At 38.4% G+C, this 22335-nt stretch overlaps 1 protein-coding gene across 1 annotated transcript in view; it reads right to left on the bottom strand.

Moving 5' to 3' along the window:
• col16a1 (collagen, type XVI, alpha 1) overlaps window positions 1-22084 on the bottom strand; it is a 375244-nt gene extending 353160 nt beyond the window's left edge. Inside the window, exons 1-4 of the mRNA XM_072915591.1 lie at window positions 21977-22084; window positions 21609-21764; window positions 17609-17679; window positions 9671-9737 (exon numbers count right to left, since the gene is read on the bottom strand). The gene's annotated coding sequence lies outside the window, so the exon portion shown is untranslated. The remainder of the gene's footprint in view (window positions 1-9670; window positions 9738-17608; window positions 17680-21608; window positions 21765-21976) is intronic.
• Between the last annotated feature and the right edge of the window lie 251 nt (window positions 22085-22335).

Here is a 22335-nt window from a genome sequence, read left to right as displayed (position 1 = left end):
CAAGTCCAACTATGGCTTCCAACCTCCTGTATCCGTTCCCTCGACGTAATTGCACCTGCAGCAGGTTTACCGTGTCTGGCGGGATGCTCGTGCTGCGCTATCCAGGACTGCAGACCTTAAACGGCAGTTGGAGAATTGCCACAGGGTTCCTAATAATAATCTGCATCTTATTTATCGTCAACAACCTATTTTCCCCTGACAAAATTAAAACAATAACGAATCATAACAAATTGCACGTTGACGAAGACGAAAACTAAATTAACTGACATTTTACTCAACGAATAAAAACTGGACAAAAATGTTGACAGAAAGGGAATCCAATCATATTTAATTTATTAGGACAAGTTACTGTCTATCTGTGTTGGTCCTGCGATGAGGTGGCGACTTGTCCAGGGTGTACACCGCCTTCCACCCGAACGCAGCTGAGATAGGCTCCAGCACCCCCTGCTACCCCAAAAGAGACAAGCGGTAGAAAATGGATGGATGGAAGTTAGGGCATATGAAAGAGGGGTGGGGAGTATTTACGAAGGAGAGCCAATCAGATGTTTTTCCTTGTTGGATGAGGAAGTTGGGGTTTCTCACCGCTAAAACAAAAACATATGGATTTAACATGTTCCACATTGTAATATGTGTGCATCTAGAACATGCGGCTCTTGAGCGACACCCTGGTGGCTCCATGGAGATTTTCAAAAATGTATGGAAATGGAAAAAAAATGGGGTGAAAAATATATTTTTTGTCGTAATATGGTTTCTGTCGGAGAACAAACACGACACAAACCTTCCTAATTGTTAGAAAGCCCACTGTTTAATATGTTTGTGTTTATGCTTTACTCATGAGAGCATTTGGCGAGCGCCGTTTTGTCCCACTAATTTCCGCGGCCCTTGAACTCACCATTGTGTGGACTGTGACTCAACAGTTTGTTTACATGTATAACTTTTTCCGACGCTGCCACATAGACGTGTTTTATGCCACTTCTTCTTTGTCTCATTTTGTCCACCAAACATTTTATACTGTGCGTGAATGCACAAAGGTGGCCTTTGTTGATATTGACTTGTTATGGAGTGCTAATCTGGCATATTTGGTCACTGCATGACTGCAAGCTAATCGATGCTAACATGCTATTTAGGCTAGATGTATGTAAATATTGCATCATTATGCCTCGTTTGTAGGTATATTTGAGCTCATTTAATTTACTTTACTTATGTCGTGTGTGTATTTAATTTATATTTGCATGTCTCATGACACATTATCTGTATGTAATATTGGCTGCTTTTCTGATAGTTGTTTGTGTGCCATGTTGTTCCAGACCACAGCAAACATTACCCAGCATGCAAAGATTGTAATAAATGCATTAGAAGAAGACAGCCTGCCATTTCCTTTAACTTGGACACACACATCTATACCTTTGCACATTCTAAGACAGTCATTTCCAGGTGTTATCTCACCCTCTGAGAAGTTTTACTAATGTTCTCCAATGTTGTAAAAATGTGTAGAATAAATATTACATTTTAACATTTCTGTCAACGAAGATTTGCATCAGCCTGTGACACATAGTCATTTTGATAGTAGGCTAATATAGCTAATATAGACACTTACATCATGTGTTGCTTTAATTATAACACTTATATAAGACTTTTAATTTTTTGCGGCTCCAGACATATTACTTTTTTTGTATTTTTGGTCCAATGTAGCTCTTTCAACATTTTGGGTTGCCGACCCCTGGTCTAGATGAAAGGGAAGAGGACAGATTTCATTTTTGATGCTAAAATGCCATCAGCAGGTGAGTCATTGATCGTGACATCTACACAACTGTAAGTTTAAGCTACCGTATGCCATTACTCCATGACAAAAAATGGAGTAATTGTCTCTAAGGCCATGTCCACACGAACACAGATACTTAATAAACGCATACTTATCTCTGCGTTAAGGCCTCTTGTCCACACGCACACGCATACTTTTGTCTTTAAAAACGCAGACTTTTGCAAACGCTGGCCAAAGTGTAGAGTTCCAAAACTCTCCGCTGAGCGTATGCGTGTACACGGCACAAACGGAGACTTGAGATGACGTCATGGTCGTGCGCTGTCATTTTTAAAGCTCAACAACGCTGCCTTTAAACACACTATAAGAGGATTTACTTTATGTTTGAAAGTAAATATGCTGCTATTTTCACTTTACATTGATTAAAAAGGCACATTAAAATGGGCTTTGCAACACTTCCGCCAGCGCTAATGACAGTCAGCTGTTTTGGATATGATCGCTGTGGCACCTCTACCTGATGGGACAGCTTTGACAAGCAAGACTTTTTGCTTTGTGTCATAAGAAAGGTGCAACATTACCTTATGTTTTTAGTCCTTGTTTAACGACAAGTCATGAAGTTAACTTACGTGTGTTGCTTCCATTCTTGTGCACGCGCACAGAGAGCGACCAAGCAACTAAAAAAAACAAAACGTAGTAGTGTCCTACTTGTAGTGTGTACTGATGTTAGGGATGTCCCGATCCGATATTTGGATCGGATCGGCTGCCGATATTTGCCAAAAATTGCGTATCGGCAAGGCATGGGAAAATGCCGATCCAGATCCAGTTTTAAAAAAACTCCGGTCCGTGTTTTCCAACGCACCGATTTAAATAATACATTCCACTTTTCTGCTGCTCCGTAATCCCGTTCTGCATTTTCCAGCACACCTTCAACACATCCACAGGTCTGTGAATTCTCACGCAGTTGCTTTTAGCTGCTGGCATTACACGACAGGCTCTTCTCACTCTTTCCTGTGTCTCCCTCTCACAGACAGCAAGTGCACCTTCTTACACACGTCACATACTGTCACGTCATAAGTCACATATGTATACGTCCTCCCCGAGCAGAGAGGTAGCAGCATGGCTAACGTTAGCTGTGATGCTAGCGCAGCCGTGCAAGCAACGCTCCCTCTAAGGTGCTCGCCTGTGCAATTGCGCACTGTTTAAGCGTCCTCTGCGCATAGCAAATCTATGCAACGCACAAAATCAAATAAAAAAATAAGCGCATAACAATTTTCGACACACGGACACGACAGAGAAAACAGTTTTCGTCATCATTGTTCAAATATTGTGACGTCTGTCGAGACGCTTATCTCCATTCGGTGCCACACGTCCACACCATCAAAATGCAGAGGCAAAAATTTCCACATCAACACCGTATGGAAAAATTTGTGATTTTTTTTAGTTGTGATTTCCTTCTCTGCATGAAAGTTTAAAAGTAGCATATATTAATGCAGTATGAAGAAGAATGTTTTAATGTAGACATGCAAGCCTTGAAAGAAAATTTTGAAAATCAAGACTACATTTCATGCAAATGGTTGCATTTCTACCCTATATTTTAACTTTAGATTTATTCTCATATCAAACTATTTTGGCTGTCTTTTTGACACTTACATCCGGCGCCCCCCTCCACACCCTGGATTATAAATAATGTAAATAATTCAATGTGATTATTTTGTGTGATGACTGTATTATGATGATAGTATATATCTGATAGTATATATCTGTATCATGAATCAATTTAAGTGGACCCCGACTCAAACAAGTTGAAAAACCTATTGGGGTGTTACCATTTAGTGGTCAATTGTATGGAATATGTACTTCACTGTGCAATCTACTAATAAAAGTCTCAATCAATCAATCAAAACACATAGAATCATCATACTGCTGTGATTATATGCATCAAGTGTTCATTCAAGGCTAAGACAAAATATCGAGATATATATTGTGTATCGCAATATGGCCTTAAAATATCGCAATATTAAAAAAAGGCCATATCGCCCAGCCCTAGTTCAATGATGCCATTTCTGTTTGTCATGTATAATTTTGTCTATTTTGTGTTTATCCTTGAATAAACTGGTCAGTTTCTTGTTACCAACCATTGTGTATTATTCAAACTCCCCTAATTCCGCTGGCTAGTTGTTATCAAGAGTACTAAAACCCTTTTCAACATAATTCTGACAACTAAGTAGGCTAAATAACTTTAAACTTTAATACATGCTTGGATAGGCCAGTATCGGTCAGTATCGGTATCGGTCAGTATCGGTATCGGTATCGGATATGCAAAAACAATATCGGTATCGGATCGGAAGTGCAAAAACCTGGATCGGGACATCCCTAACTGATATTAAAGACGATATACACTTCATTGCACATGTACTATATCACTATATCGATGATTAAATGCTTTATAATTCCACAAGAGTTCTGCAGCGGCACACGCACGTCCCTTTGCTTTATATAGGCACTCAAACATGCAAAAGTCTTTCCTTGGCTCGTTAGTGCATGCTGTTTTAAAAAATAATATGCACTTCACCGCACATGTAATACATCACCATGTTGTTAAACATGTTCTAATTCTTTCAGTGTTGGGTTTCAGCAGCACAGGCGTATCAATGTGATTGCACGTCTAGTATATCAAAATAAACATCGCAGAGGTGTATTACCAACAATCAGTTGTGGCTGCTTTTTTCAGGCTTCTGATTGGACAAAATGTGCATGACAGCAGATGTATGCGTTTGTGTGTAGACAGAGACAGTTTTGAAACTACACTTGAGTGGATGGAGATCGTGTTAATCCCAAATATGCGTTTTTGAAACTGTCTGTGTTCGTGTGGACATGGCCTAAAGGAATTGTTTAATTAATGGTAAATCTAAAGGCATGGCAACATTTAATGGTCTGTTTATGTCACACATGCAGCAAACAGAGTAATTGGAGACAGACAAGAAATAATATGTGTCAAAACTGAACCTGCTGTAACACAAGATTAGCAATAAAAGTCAAAAAGAGTGTCGTACTTCGTGTGACTTCTTTTGGACGAAACCACAACATAATAAGCTGAAAAACGACACATTCAATCATCATTTTTAGAGCACACCGAGATATTAAGTACTAGGGATGGGAATTGATAAGATTTTTCTGGTTCTGATTACACTTTTCGATTCTGCTTAACAATTCGGTTCCTTCACAGTTCTTATATTGAAAAAATTAAATAAAGGTGGATTACCCTCAATTTTGTTTAGTTTAGAGGTAACATGACTTTACAAAGCCTACAGAGAAGTCACATACCTAGCGAGAGAGAGAAAAAAGGTACTTAAAAAAAAAAAAAATGTAATAAATAAATATTGTTCTGTAGAATTTAACAAAATAAATCATCACATTAAGTAACATGTGATATAACCTTTTTACATGCAGAGTAAGATATGTCAAGCCTTTGTTGGTTACAATTGTGATGATTGTGGCTTACAGTTTGTGAAAACCTTGAATTGAAAATCTCAGGAAATGTGGAGTTTCAAAAAGTGTAAGCCAAGATCATCCAAATGATAATAAAGGCCTGGCATACAGTATCTCACTTTGCATGTAATGAGGTAATACCACTTATTAGTTTCAGATTTGAAGCTAATTGCTGACAAGAATGGACTTGTACACGATATTGTAATTTCACCTGTAAAATATAATGACAGAGAAAATCTGGTAGGAGGAAAACATGCACATTTCCTCTGACTGCAATTGAACATTCACCTACCAAAACTTTTGAGTATCTAGTTGCAAATAAACCACAGGCTTAGTAGCTGCTCGGTGACATTCGTCTAGCGGCAGACGTGAAATGGAGGGAGTACTGCCAGCATCGGAGCCAGTCACAATCTGTCTCTCGTCATGCTCATCGAAATGAGAAGACATTAATTTCAATTGAACAATTAATAGCGCTAACATGATAGGCGGTCAGTTAATACCTGCTGTTTTCAGATGACGTGCTCGCTTTACTGATGCCTGGGATGAGATCGGAGCGGTTCAAAAACGTGACTTTCATTTATAAGCATTACATGCCGTCTGTTCAAATGTTGTCCTCCTCTTGATGAAATAACAGCTCTATAATTATTATACGTGGCACTATTGCAGTCTTTTCCCGTAAAATGTTAGTGTTTGTTTCCATCTCGCACTCTGTGCGTAGTGACGTTATCCCCACCCAGAAGCATCGAGAAGAGAATTGCTTGACAAATTGGCAGACAATTTCAAAGAATTGATATACTGGGAACCGGTTCTTGTTCAGAACCGGTTTTCAATTCCCATCCCTATTAAGTACACAATGCAAAAGTTCAATCACTGTTGCTTTATCTCAAACATAAACTTGTGGATATCAAGCACGTGTGCTCGGATTTTTGGGATGTGCACGTGAGGGTCTGTGGAAGAGTACGCAGGGGGAGGAGCAAGACAGCGCCGCTCACGCAAGTTACGTGACACGGGAGTAGATACCTGCGCATGTGTGATTGACCCATACTCAGGGTTTCCCTTAGACCAGGGGTCTGCAACCTAGGCTCTTTCATCCCTTTGGCTTTAAAACAAAATGTCAACAAAAAACGGCTACATAATTAATTTAATTTATTTGTTCATTTTAATTTAACAGTTATTTTGGAGAGTTCTGGTATCTTATCATATGAAAATAAAACATTTTAAAGTATTGTCGATCAAAATGTACGTCACAGCTCCTATGCGTCATCTCTTGCTGCCAAGCAATTGTAGTGTTTTTGGCAGTCAACCCCCGGTAAGCTAGCAATGGACGGATCAAAAAAGAGAAACATTTGTGATGTAAATAGAACATTTAATTTGCTTTCACTGATGACGATGTTGTTGTTTTCCCTTTTTAGTCAAATGAAATATGCCGCAGTTGTATGCCTTCAGAATATTGGATCAACTTGATTTTTTTTCAAGTTCATTAATAAGGGAAGGACCAGTGTATTTTCTAATGTTCAAAATAATTGGTGATTTTCTTATACCCAGAAATAAAATGTGAATCGTTGTCGGGTGTTTGATTTAATGAATTGGATAGCATTAGTGTAACGAAACTATAAGTGGCGTTATCGTCATTTTAGGAATCGAACAGAGTTTGCGGCTCGGGGTGGGTTTTATTTGGGGGGAAATGGGCTTAAAGTGCTCTTTGTATGCTGAAGGTTGCCGACCCCTGCCCTAGACTGCCAAGATACCTGTGGCGGTGGGGGCGTGGTCACAATGACATCATGCTATGATATGATTTTCTTTAAAAAAAAAAGGCTAAAAAATGTATGCATGGATTTAAAAAACTAATCTGTTATCATCAATTAGTTTTAACATATATTTTATATCGTTTTGCCATATTTTCTGTTGTTGCTGCCTATTGTTGAGATTTTTCAAGTGATTTTTATAACTTTTTTATAAAAAACAACTAGCAACAAATCTAGCATCTTTCTCTGGTGTTATTATAAAATGTACTTGTGTTTAGGAAATCTTTATTTCTGTTTCTCAATGTCCTTGAGGAAAGTTGCTTGAGGAGGACGTTCTCTTCTTAAAAGCCAGCACCACTGTTCTCTTAATATTTGCACATTTTGTAGATGGCTGTCTGCGGGTATATCTGCAATATATTCCAATTACATCCACATTGCAGACAACGCTCCTGACAATGGTGTGCATTTTGTTTACATCCGGTTTCGGTAACTCAGTATTCGGTGATCAAAGTCTTTTTTCAGTGGTCGAGTTTTCGGTATATCACTTGTTAATAGTGTGTAAATCAGGGGTGCTCATTACGTCGATCGCGATCTACCGGTCGATCTCGGAGGGTGTGTCAGTCGATCACCAGGCATTAAAAAAATAGTCCTAAAAATGAGCGATCATAAATCTTCACTATGACGTCACTTTCGTCACTTGATTGACATTCACGGCACACGAGGGTCTTCTGAGATGACGCTGGCTGCTGCCAGCTCATTAACATTACCGACTGGAAGGCGAGAAACACTTTATTTCAACAGACTCTGGCGCCGTACCTGTCGTCAAAACTCCAAAGACCGACTGCACAGTTGCACAATAAAAGCTCTGCTTCATCCTGCCTGCGCTACCAAAATAAGAGTCTCAGAAAGCTGGCGTGCACAAGCTAGCAAGCTACGGAGTTTGCCGACAATGTATTTCTTGTAAAGTGTATACAAAGGAGTACGGAAGCTGGACAAATAAGATGCCAAAAACCAACCACTTTCATGTGGTATGGACAGAAAGGAGGACTTTTTTTCTCCTCCATTCGAAAATGCGGACGTTATCATCACCACTGTCTGATTCCCATCCATCCATCCATTTTCTACCGCTTATTCCCTTTTAAGGTCGCGGGGGGCGCTGGAGCCTATTTCAGCTACAATCGGGCGGAAGGCGGGGTACACTCTGGACAAGTCGCCACCTCATCGCAGGGCCAACACAGATAGACAGACAACATTCACACTCACATCCACACACTAGGGCCAATTTAGTGTTGCCAATCAACCTATCCCCAGGTGCATGTCTTTGGAGGTGGGAGGAAGCCGGAGTACCCGGAGGGAACCCACGCAGTCACGGGGAGAACATGCAAACTCCGCACAGAAAGATCCGGAGCCTGGGATTGAACCCCAGACTACTCAGCAACTTCGTATTGTGAGGCAGACGCACTAACCCCTCTTCCACCGTGCTGCCCCTGTCTGATTCCAATCAATGAAAGTCATCACAATCAGGTAATGCACCAACTTATATTCTTGTCTTCATGAAAGAAAGGAATCTATATGTGTTAAACATGCTTGTATTATCTTTAACCACCTTTAACTTGTTAACAATATTAACTATTTGTGTTAAACATGCTTGTTTTATCTTTAACCACCTTTAAGTTGTTAACAAAAACATATATTTCATAAATAAGTAAATATAAATTATATATATGAATGAGGTAGATCCCCACGACTTGATCAATTGAAAAGTAGCTCGCCTGCAGAAAAAGTGTGAGCACCCCTGGTGTAAATAATAGGCTTTGATGTCAGTTTTTCCCCATTTTTACAAACACAATGTCCGTGCCTGAAAGGTGATTGGCGGAGAATGAGGAAGTGTTGTTGTGTGTCCGGGGAAGTGCGGACTCATGGGGACGAAAGTGTTTGCACGAGAGGAAAAACCTGTTGGAACGGTGTCGTTTGTTATCATAAGACTGGTAATAAAAGTTACAAATAGCGGCAGACTTTGTGTGATTTCTTCGGAAGGCTACAATACATCATATTACTTTAATTTGTTTTCAAGTAAAAAACAACAACTTTATTTTCAAGGCGTGGCAGCGCACCACATTCAACTACATTAAGGGGAAACCCAGCTACGGTATGTCTACACATTAAACAGTGAATAGAGGAAATAGTTTGTCACTGGTTTTACGTCCTATTTTCAATTTTCAAACAAATGAAAACATTTGAATAAGGGATCATGAATAACGTTTTTTATCATCAAACTAAAAAATGAGGAAAATTGATTATGTTAAATTATCTATTCAAAACACAAAAAACTGGATGGCGGCGACGTACACTGACCCTTGAGCTCTCAAAGTCAGATTGTTCCTAAGCCCTCGCCTGTGTCGAGCTGCCTTTCATACCCCAGCTTTTGTTCCTGTTTTGACTTTCCTCCTGACCTTCACAGCTCCTGGTTTGTTTAGTTAATTATTGTACTATGCCTTATGCTTTCTTTGTTACTTTGATAGTTTGCAGTGTGTTTTTCCATTTCCGCTCCCTGTGGCGCACTTTTTGTTCTTCAATCAAATATCTAATTTGTGTATTTTGACATCTGTCTCTGTTTTGAAGTCCAACATCCAGCTCGCCGCCATCTATAACCCACATTGTATTATTTATTACTTACTTAGTGCATGGACGGATATTGAAGACACTCTCTTGGGGTGCTGGTGTGCAGAGCATTGTGGGACTTTCTGTAAAGAAATGAAAGAAAGAAAGTCATTATAAAGTACTTGGAGGAGGTGACGGCATCAGGTGTTACAATCGCACAATACTGTGTAGTTTTGATTGTCGCATACGGCCAGCAGGCATACAAAAATCATAAATGGATTTATAAACAATAGATAATAGCCCAGAAGGTAAGAGGATGCATGGGCTTCATTGGAGCCCCCAGTTCTGAGGCTCATCAGCCACATTTTTCTTGACAGCTCCTCCTCTCCTTCTGTCTCATATAATTTTCTGCCCTTTCGTCTTCTCCTCTTCATCACCTCCTATCATTAACACAATCCATCTCTACGCACGTTCCTCAATAGCCGCCTTGAGTGAAAGTCGCGATGCAAGGCTGGCGCTCTGGACTCTAGTAATTAATCGCGGCGCTTTGAAAGAAGAGGCTGAATGGGACCGAGCGTCGAGGAAAATTAAGAGCATTGACGGGTGAGCAATCAGAGAGATGAGTTCTCTTGATGACAAATGTGTTTGATTAGTTGATCAATTTATGGACGACATGAAGGTTAGAGGAGTTTGGAACTGAAAAAGTGTTGCACTGTTAAGGGTTTGTTGAGGGATTGGTACCAAAGATCACTGGTTAATCAAATACAGGGCGAGGAGTAGTCATTGAACGCATGGAGGACACAAAGTCCATGACACTCCAATTCAAGAGTCACAAAGAAATGGGATGGATCATGGCTGAAGAACAAACAAAACGCACAACATACGCTGCAAAAACAACAAGAAAAAAAGGCCTCAATACGCACACTGCCACATGTCAGAACCAGGACACATGAGAGATTTGCAACAAGGCAAGCAGCTTGAGGGGATTTCCGTGTAACTGATGATGTTCTCCATTTGTTGCCTGTCAAAACAGCGCTTGATCCAATCTGATACAACAGGTGGAGGGAGAGGTACCTTCTAAAACCACCGAGCATTACTTCTTTCTTGAAAAACAGCACACATTATTTTGCTAATAAAATACGTAATATAAAACATAACATACCCAGTAGGGCAGCACAATTCATCAAATTTTAATCGTGATCACAATTTTGGCCGCTACGATTAAATGAGGGTGTTAGTCAGCATGTTAACTTTTAAAAAGCAGGCTCCGCTGCAAATCGATTCCAGAACTTTCACAACCAACAGTCAGCCAAACACCAGGGGGCGCCTGAAAGACGGTGAACTCATGTGAGAGTGAGTAAGAGTGAATGAGAACGCAGGGTGATTGAAGGTCACAGTTGATCAGCTGCTCACCTGTAGCTCCAGAAAATATTAGGAAAAATAAATACTTTATTACATTGGTGCCCTGCCCTCCACAGATTGACACACGGGGTGCCAACTGGTAAGGCATTACACGCCCGCACACCTCACCGTTCTCTAGGCACCCTCCATAAAATTCAACAAACGCCACAACAAGTTACATTGCAAAGCTACATTGGTGTGCACATTTAAACAAAGTATCGCAAAATAGCCAAACTGCTTTGTGTTTTATATTGATATCAAAAAGTAAACACATTGTTTTGTCCATTTCAAAAGTTATTACTTGACATAGCATTTTGTTAAAAGTTTTATTGTGTATAGTCAATTCATATTTCTGCTCAAACTCTCAATGGAGCTGTCCTGATACAGCAAGTACATGTACATACATTAGCACATGTAAATGTAGATAACTTTAAACAATACCTCCCTCTATCAAAATGTAAATATAGAGTTATCATGTGATGAGAAAAAGCTGACACGTTGATACTATTAATGAACACAAACAAACATTTGTCTTTAAATATATGGATAACATTTATCTATAGCCTTTATAGACATAATCAATAATTGTGATTTCAATTTTGAGAAAAATTATCTTTATTTTGGCCATAATCGTGCATGCCCTATGTTTAAGACTTGATCTCATACATGAACACTATTTTTATCTATATGGACAAAAACTGCAGTTACGTCTTATGGTCAACAGGTGCCATCTTGCAAAGTTTTCAAATGTATTTTATTTATTTAAGTTATCATTTTGTTCCTGCCATATTTGTTTATAATCCATCCATCCATCCATTTTCTACCGCTTAGTCCCTTCGGGGTCGCGGGGGGCGCTGGAGCCTATCTCAGCTACAATCGGGCGGAAGGCGGGGTACACCCTGGACAAGTCGCCACCTCATCACAGGGCCAACACAGATAGACAGACAACATTCACACTCACATTCATACAATGCTTGTGCATATTCAATTTCTACTTGAGGTCCATGAAACAGTGTTTTTATCTACAATGTTTCTTCTACAAATCATTTTGAATGTGTTATGTGTTTTTTTTTTAAATAAAACTTGGTTAAAAGATTTCAGTATAAGTACTTTTGGAAAAATTTGACCACATTTAAAAATAGCGAGATAATAATGATCACCGTAATCATGTTGGTCATAATAACCGTTGATAAGAAATGTTCGAACCGTGACATTGCATTATTGTTGAATGTGCTCAAACCAAGTTTTATTTAATTGTTTTAATAACTAAAATAAAGATACAAACAAAATACTTTCTTGGCAACGGAAACATTAAATATTGTTCTAACTTGATACAAGCTATATTATTTGTATGGGTGTGTTTAAATATGTGTAACTTCTTCCATTTGTATTTGTAACACAATTTGTATTTGTAACACAATGAGTGATCACTTCTGGTTTATGTGACGTCACACAAGTTCACTTCCTGTTGAAGACACGTCTGTGTGGACACTTTCCTAGTTGTTTCGACAGTAATGTGTTCATACAAGTTTTGATTGGGGTAAGACGTTTCTTAATGGTGAAATACGTTAATGTCTCTTGTTTTCATGTTAGCCTTTAAGCTAGCGCTAGTTGGCCCATAATTTTATTCAAGTATGATTATCAAACATTTTTTCGATCTTTTAAATTTGACACAATAAGACTAACAGTCGGGGAGTTTTACCACGGTTATCATTATTACTGTATATCATTACATCCAATGTGCCCTCTAATTTTTCATGTGTGTGAGCAAACGCACAAAGTCCCTGAGCATTCAGGTGAGCAACATCAGACGTGCACACTGTGGCTACACCAGCGTCACACCTGTCCAAACCTGACATCATAACAATTTAAATGTTTTATTAAAATTATTTTCTGATATAAGTGATTTTGCCCTCTTACAATGACAACAACAAAAAAACATGTTTTTCATGACCTATGTGCTAGTATTGTATGTCTGGCTGCGGGTCCTGCCTTTAAAAGAAATGTTACCCTTTTCAGAGATTACATTTAGTTCCTGTAACTTTCTGTCTGTAAAATACATCTTTTTATTAGCATTTATGAAATCTAGTGACAACATTTCATGAATAATATCCTTAGATTAACATTCTTAATAAATGGCAGTAAAATAAGCACACATCTGATTGAGGAGTCAGAGTGTTACAACCTGGCATTTACACATTGTGTGGCGTTGGGGTTGTCCGACTTTTTGTGTGGCCATAAACGCAACACTGGCTAAGGGCCATGAGTGCGTGTGTTGGTGCAGGTGAGACAGAGCGAGCAGCTTCTGTTCATATGACGGATGACAAAGTTGGTTTAAGCCTGGTTTCTATGGCAGAAATTGACCAGTTTTTCTAGATAAAAGTTTTTTTACTCATGTTTTTGGTGTGGTTTTTGCTCAATAAAGTGATTGATGGAATTCCTGTCCGTAAAGTGTCTCGACAGACGATAATTGAACTGTGTTGACAAAGATTGTTTTATTCATTGGGGCCACTCTTGTTGTCACTTGTCACTCACAGAGTTGCATTGCAAAATCATACAGAATAAATTGGAATGTGTTTATTTCCTTTAGAGTTCAGATGGGATTTTTGATTTTCTGCGCGGCATTAATTTGCTGTGCGCAGAGGACGCGTGAGCAGTGCGCAATTGCGCAGGCGCGCACCTTAGAGAAGTGTTTTTCAACCACTGTGCCGCGGCACACTAGTGCGCCGTGAGATACAGCCTGATGTGCCGTGGGAGATGTAATTTCACCTATATGGGTTGAAAATATTTTTTGCAAACCAGTATTTATAAACCGCAAATAATGTGCCGTTGTTGAGTGTCAGTGCCGTCTAGAGCAGTGTTTTTCAACCTTTTTTGTGCCAAGGCAGTTTTTTTAATAAAGAAAATACGGAGGCACACCACAAGCAGAAAACGTTAAAAAATTAAACTCCACCAGGTTGTCGTGCCTTATTTTGAGTTTGTTGTTGTTTTCCTGTGTGTAGTGCTTTAGTTCCTGTCTTGCGCTGTTATTTTGGTGGCTTTTACTGTTTTGTTTGTGTTTTCCCGTTGCAGCTTCATGCCTTCCTTTGAGTGCAATTGCCTGACCTGCTTTCTATTGGCAAACAAGACTATTTCAGTTGTGCGGATGCTTTCCTTCTTTGTGGGGACATTGTTGATTGTCATGTCATGTACGGATGTACTTTGTGGACGCCATCTCTGCTCCACACGCTGTAAGTCTTTGCTGTCGTCCAGCATTCTGTTTTTGTTTACTTTGTAGCCAGTTCAGTTTTACTTTCGTTTTGCATAGCCATCTTTACGCCTTTTTTTGGTGACTTCTAGCTAGGAGAGGGACTAATTTTGAGTTCCTGACCCAGGTGGAGAACCAAGGCAGGTCGGCCTTCTTAAAAGGGACTTTGGCAAATTTACGCATCCCTAAGCTTCAATGCCTTTTCCTTTTGTTAATTTTTGGTTTAAGCGTTACATACCTTTTTACCTGAACGCTGTCTCCCGCTGTGCTCTGCAAATTGGGATCACGACAAACCATCCTCGACGCGTTCCGACTTCTACAAAGCAATTAACTACCTGCTGCCACCTACTGATATGGAGTAATACATGGTTACCCTGCCGAGCTCTATACAGCACAGACACTCAACAACGGCACATTATTTGCAGATTATATTTATTGATTTGCAAAAAAATGTTTTTTGACCAATTAGGTGAAGTTGCATCATTTCCCACGGCACACCAGGCAATATCTCACGGCACACTAGTTGAAAAACACTGCTCTAGAGCTTGGCAGAGTAACCGTGTTATTCTCTTCCATGTAAGTAGGTGGCAGCAGGTAGCTAATTGCTTTGTAGATGTCGGGAACATGGTTTTTCATGATCACAATATGAAGACGACAGCGGGAAGCAGCGTGCAGGTAAAAAGGTATCTAATGCTTAAACCAAAAATAAACAAAAGGTGAGTGCCCCTAAGAAAAGGCATTAAAGCTTAGGGATGGCTACGCAGAACGAAACTACAACTGAACTGGCTACAAAGTGAAGAAAAACAGAATGCTGGACGACAGCAAAGACTTACAGCGTGTGGAGCAGCAGACGGCGTCCACAAAGTACATCCGTATATGACATGACAATCAACAATGTCCACACAAAGACGGATAGCAACAGCTGAAATAGTCTTGATTGCTAAAACAAAGCAGGTGTGGGGAATAGCGCTCTCTGGTGTAGTCTAGAAAATAAGTAATGACTTTCTTTTACCAGATCTTATCTAAACAAAAAACTAACTATGTTATGTAAGCCGTAATGAATAAACCAAATATCATCTTCTGGGGTTCTAGCATTTAATTTTTTTTGCAAACCAGTAATTATAATCCGCAAATAATGTGCCGTTGTTGAGTGTCGGTGCTGTCTAGAGCTCAGCAGAGTAACCATGTTATTCTCTTCCATATCAGTAGGTAGCAGCCGGTAGCTAATTGCTTTGTAGATGTCGTATGAGACGACAATGATTTGTCGTGATCACAATATGCTGGCGACAGCGGGAGGCAATGTGCAGGTAAAAAGGTATCTAATGCTTAAACGAAAAATAAAAGGTGAGTGCCCCTAAGAAAAGGCATTGAAGCTTAGGGATGGCTATGCAGAACAAAACTAAAACTGAACTGGCTACAAAGTAAACAAAAACAGAATGCTGGACGACAGCAAAAACTTACAGCGTGTGGAGCAGAGACGGTGTCCACAAAGTACATGCGTACGTGACATGACCATCAACAATGTCACCACAAAAAAGATAGCAACACCTTAAATGTTCTTGATTGCTAAAACAAAGCAGGTGCGGGGAATAGCGCTCAAAGGAAGACATTAAACCATACTTGCCAACCCTCCCGGATTTTCCGGGAGACTCCCGAAATTCAGCGCATCTCCCGAAAACCTCCCGGGACAAATTTTCTCCCGAAAAACTCCCGAAATTCAGGCGGACCTGAGTGACGTGTTGACAACACACAACAGTGTCTACCGTAAAGCAGTTCGTCTGCCGTAAACAGCAATGTTGTGACACTTTTAAACAGGACAATACTGCCATCTACTGTACATGCATATGTGACCCACCCATAATGTGTCACATTTTTGTGTTGATTTATTTATTTTATTTTGTGGTTTGAATTCGTTTTTGGAGCTGTCATTACACATTTATCAGTATTCACATTGGTCAGTAGGGGGCAGTAGGGCGTTTCTTCCCAATTGAATGCTATCGCCTGCAGACCGGAAGTGTCTTGTCATTCTGATGAGCGCGACCAGTCTGTGAACAATTGAAACGTCCTGTGTGCTTTTTCCTCCTGTATAACAGGTTAGTTTTGGTGAATCAACTCACTGAATAACATCCATGTGATCTTTATAAGTTTAAGTACACATTCTGATGGTGGAGCCTAACTCTAAAGTGTTTGTGAGTTGTAGTTTGTAAATGAACACTGAAATTCAAGTATTTATTTTATATATATATATATATATATATATATATAGCTAGAATTCACTGAAAGTCAAGTATTTCTTATATATATATATATATATATATATATATATATTAACCACGGCCCCAACCACGCCCCCGCCCCCACCTCCCGAAATCGGAGGTCTCAAGGTTGGCAAGTATGCATTAAACTGCTACAGGGAAATACCAACAAAACAGGAAAAGCCACCAAAATAGGAGCGCAAGACAAGAACTAAATCACTACGCAAGGGCAAACACCAACAAACTTAAAATAAGTCAGGGCGTGATGTGACAGGTGGTGACAGCACACCTACTTTGAGACAAGAGCTATAGTGATGCATGCTTGGTTATGCTTTAAAGTCATATCCAGCAACTGCAACAACGACTTTTTATTGTCTACTGAGTTTCATTTTTTAATGATTTCTGCTAGTGGTGTGCCTCCGCATTTTTTCAATGAAAAAATGCGCCTTGGTCAAAAAAGGTAGAAAAACACTGCCTTAGAGGGAACGTTGATTACATCCTTCATCAGTATATAAACAATACTAAAGTGGTTGGACATTTGTTTTTCTTATTACAAAATCTTTTTTTGGGACATTTTGTTGTTTACAACCTCAAGGAGTAAGTCTCTGGATACAGGAAGGCTTTGAGGGCAAAACCCGAATGATTTAAAAGGCTGCGAGTTTTTGCTTTCTTTAGTTATTGTGCACTAGGCAATTTATTTTGTTAAGAAAAGGTGATTTCCCTCTCTGCATGAAAGTTTAAAAGTAGCATATATTAATGCAGTATGAAGAAGAATGTTTTAACGTAGACACATAGAATCATCATACTGCTGTGATTACATGCATCAAGTGTTCATTCAAGGCTAAGGCAAACTATGGAGATATATATCGTGACATGGCCTAAAAATATCGATATTAATAAAAGACCGTATCAACCAGTGCTCTTGGGTTGGCGTACAAAGGGTTAACTCATCACCACTCGACCGGAAGCAGCAAAGAGCTAGCTAGCCAGCCGCTCACAAACAAGTACTAAACTCTTAACTTGGACAAACCCTCAGTCATATTACATTTGAATTTTTGTGTTTTTTAATCATCAAATGTTTGTGTTTTAGTTACTTCACAAGGTTACTAACCTGGAAAACACAGGTAAGGTTTGGAAGAGTCCAAGACACCAACCAGCAAACTTGCTTGCGTCCGATGTTTCCTGTAGGGGGCGGAAGTAGTCACACTTAAAAGGGACCTACAGGCGACGACACCTTTACACATTTTCGGTTCCGCGCTTAATTTATTTTGACGTCAACTTGAAAAATATGGAGCCAAAACAAAAACATTTGGTATGGGAAAAATGTACATTGTCGAAATAAGTTGGATTGGCATCAAAACAAGTTTTGGCAACAAACAAATACAAACATTGAAACAATATTTTTTTGGTGGACATTATTTTTAATTATGACATACTTGCCAACCTTGAGACCTCCGATTTCGGGAGGTGGGGTAGGGGCGTGGCTAAGAGGGGAGGAGTATATTTACAGCTAGAATTCAGCAAGTCAAGTATTTCATATATAAGAAATACTTGACTTTCAGTGAATTCTAGCTATAAATATATATTTCTTTTATTGTGTATATATATATATATATATATATATATATATATATATATATATATATATATATAAATACTTGAATTTCAGTGTTCATTTATTTACACATATACTTGTTGAGTTAAGGGTTGAATTGTCCATCCTTGTTCTATTCTCTGTCACTATTTTTCCAACCATGCTGAACACCCTCTCTGATGAGGCATTGCTGTGTGGCACGCACAAAAGTGCTTTCATCAAATGCACCAGATGGCAGTATTGTCCTGTTTAAGAGTGTCACAACATTGCTGTTTAAGGCAGACCAAAACGTGACTGCTGTTGTTGTGTGTTGTTACCGCGCTGGGAGGACGTTAATGAAACTGCCTAACAATAAACCCACATAAGGAACCAAGAACTCGCCCTCGATCATTCTACAGTTATAACGTCATTGGGCAGGCACACCGTTTATATTGTGGGAAATGCGGACCTGAGTCCGCCTGAATTTCGGGAGATTTTCGGGAGATAATTTGTCCCGGGAGGTTTTCGGGAGAGGCGCTGAATTTCGGGAGTCTCCCGGAAAATCCGGGAGGGTTGGCAAGTATGAATTATGACATGTTTTCGATGCCAATATTCATATTTGTGTACACTTTTAAATGTTTTTGTTTATTTCACAGATTTTTGTGATCAACTTTTTTTTTTTCACGGTTTCAAAATAATCGTTTGAGTTTGAGTTTATTTGGAACATGCAAGCATACAACATGATACATCACAATTTCCAGTTTCTCTATTCAACATGTTGGAAAAGGAGTAGGAAGAAGCAGAGTTTATTTAATCCTACCCCTTTTCTTTTACATAACAGTTGCTAAAACTTTTGTTCACTTCCTGTTCTCAATGTATTCACAATATACTCCATAAGTAATCACAATAAAAAATAAATAAATAATACTCTGTGAAGTAAGTTATATTTCATATGGTGAGATGAGTAAGATTATTTTGAAAAAAATGAATGGATGGATGAAATAAATTCAGAATGTTTATCATGGTTCTTCTTCTTTGTACTTTGTAAACACTTTAAGTTTGAAGAGTTTCTTGAAGTGGATCATATTAGTACATTGTTTGATTGCTTTGCTTAATCCATTCCATCATTTAATTCCACATATTGATATACTGAAGGTCTTAAGTGTTGTACGTGCATACAAATATTTTAATTTACATATTTCTCTAAGATTATATTATTTATCCTCTTTTTTTGAAAAGAATTGTTGTATATTCAAGGGGAACAGGTTATAGTTAGTTTTATGTATAATTTTAACTGTTTGCAAATTCACTATCTCGTGGAATTTCAGTATTTTTGATTCAATAAATAAAGGGTTTGTATGTTCTCTATATCCAACATTATGTATTATTATAACTGATCTTTTTTGTAACACAGTTTATGAATTAAGTGTACTTTTGAAGTTATTTCCCCATATGTCTACACAATAACTCAGATATGTAACACTAGCGAGCAGTAAAGAATATGAAGTGATTTTTGGTCTAGAACATGTTTTGCTTTATTCATTATTGACGTGTTTCTCGCTACTTTATGTTGTATATTTTTTACATGAGATTTCCAGTTCAATTTATAATCAATCATTATACCTAGAAATTTGGTTTCATTTACTCTTTCAATTTCTATTCCGTCTATTTGTATTTGTGTTGTTACAACAACGACAGCAATATGTTGAGATTGATGATTATAGGTCAGAATGTATGGATATTGAATGTGGAATTCCACGAGTTCGATTTTAGGACCCAAACTTTTTATTTTATATGTAAATGATATTTGTGAGGTTTCGAAAATTTTACAGTACGTATTATTCGCAGACGATACAAATTTATACTGTTCAGGAGATGACTTGAACATCGTAGCTGATGATATTGAACAGGAAATGGTTCAACTAAAATTGTGGTTTGATGTAAATAAATTATCTTTAAATGTGGAAAAAACTAAATTAATGTTATTCAGTAATAAAAGAAAGTTATGGAATAACCCTTACATTCTAGTTAATACAAAAATCCATATATATAGAAAAATGCAACTCTGTAGGTATTTGGGCTGTCAGACATTTTATGGACACTTGTGGCAGTTTGTTTACATATGAAAAAAATGTTTGAAAAGTATCAATGTTGTTGTTTAAAAAATCTAAAATGTAAATAAATTATCTTTAAATGTGGAAAAAACTAAATTCATGGTATTCAGTAATAAAAGAAAGGTAGTAGTTATTTTATCCATAAACAATGTGAGAATTGAGAAGGTGTCTGAAATCAGATTTCTTGGGGTCATCCACGATGAAAAGTTGACATGGAAAGTTCATATATTGCATGTGAAAAATAAAGTATCTAAAAGCTTACTTATTTTGAACAAGGTTAAATACAGTTTCCCCGTATAATACAATGAGAATGTTATATTGCTCAATTATTCTACCTTATTTCAATTATTGTGCAGAAATATGGGGAAATACATATCACAGCAACATAATGCCTTTATTTATTTTACAGAAAAGAGCAATTCGTTTTATTTTCAAAGTAGGATATAGAGACTAGGGTTCCAAAGGGGTGGAAAGTTTCCGGGAAATTTACGGAAATTTACCACGGGAAGTTAAGCTCAGGAAGTTTGGAAATATTGACCATTTTCGTTGCATTCAATGTTTATTCCCATTAATTTTGCATTAATTCCCGTTAATTACCATATATTCCCATGGAAAGTTTCCAACTATGAATATTCCCGGAATTTTGCAACCCTAATAGAGACCACACAAATCCACTCTTCATTAGGTCAGGATTATTAGAACTAAAAGACATTGTGGAATTGCATACTCTATTAGTGATGTTCAAAGCCAGAAATAAAGTTATTTCTAAGGACTTACAAAAGTTATTCGTGTTCACGTCTGAAGATGAGAATCCCAGAAGGCCGTAAGACTTTAAACATCCAAGAGTGCGGACAAATTTGACACAAATGTGCTTGTCTGTAGCTGGTGTGAAAGCATGGAATGCTCTAAAGAAAGACTTAAAAAGTTGCAACAATATTTTTGAATTTGACAAAGAGTTACAACAAGAGACAACAGGCATTATATCAAACAGATTTTTGATTTTGATTGTGAAAATGCTTAAACGAAAATTAAAAAGTATGTTGAAAATTGGGTGTTGGTGGAGGGAACAGTGATAAAGTCATCTAAAATAATTGTGTTAAAAAAGGGGGCGGATAAATAACAGAATATTATTCTTCCATCTGTTCCTTTCTGATCATGGAAATGTATAAGAAACAAAAAAAAACAATGAAAGTGTGAACTGTACGTGGCTTGTACATACGCATTTTCATTAAAGGAATAACAAGAAATGATGATGAAAATGTCAGGTTCAAACACAGATGACATCTATTAAACAGACAAGAAGCAAGGAATTAAACAGATTCAATTTAGCTCAATGAGGAGAGCGCGTACACCTGTACTCTTGTACAGTGTCATCCCACGCTTTGACGAAAGGATTGCACGCCTCCTCTTTTATTTGGACTTACCCTGATTACATGGCAACAGCTGTTTCTAAGGGGAGAGGGGGTCGTAAACAGCCGTTGCCCTCGGCCACAAAACAGTTCAAAGAAAAGATGCCTGGAGCTTGCGTCAGGTCCTGCTTCCTCTCCGCTTTGTAGATCTCGGGTCAAGACAAGTTCTTCCTATGGATCACAATAGATCAAAGAAACCGACACCTTCATGTCGCTTCCCATCGTACACAGTGGAGTTTTACAAGCCTTTTGCTTGGTAAGATCAAAGACAGCTTTTGTCTGCTCGCTAGGAACTTATGGGAACACAAAGTTTTGTGTTAACTTAGATGCAATTATTCTGACAGAAATAATGGCAGGGTTTTGGGCGGGGCTTACAAATTTACCTGGAGCGAGTTTAGAAACCCGAGCGCAGGGCAGGGATGACCACGACCCGCGCTCCCCGGAACTCATTTGATTGGTCGCTGCAAAGTCTCTCGCTTGTGCCTCGAGTACTGAAAGAAACACAACTCTACTTTTATTAATAGATTACCTGAATAACTTGCAAAATGGCTGACATCTGTAGTTTTTCCTCACAGAGATCTCTATGATGATTAAAGCTAAAATGGTTAAAAAAATTATCTCGCGAACTCGTGTTCAATATGATATATAATTCCAAATGTCATATTCCGCAGATTGGGAGGAATACATTTTCTGTTGCATTGTGACGTTCATGTCAACTCATTAGGGAAGTGAATTATATTTA

Source organism: Nerophis lumbriciformis, linkage group LG21 (assembly GCF_033978685.3).
Source record: "Nerophis lumbriciformis linkage group LG21, RoL_Nlum_v2.1, whole genome shotgun sequence".
NCBI classification, from domain to species: Eukaryota; Metazoa; Chordata; class Actinopteri; order Syngnathiformes; family Syngnathidae; genus Nerophis; species Nerophis lumbriciformis.
This window is presented reverse-complemented; position numbering and strand designations above follow the sequence as displayed.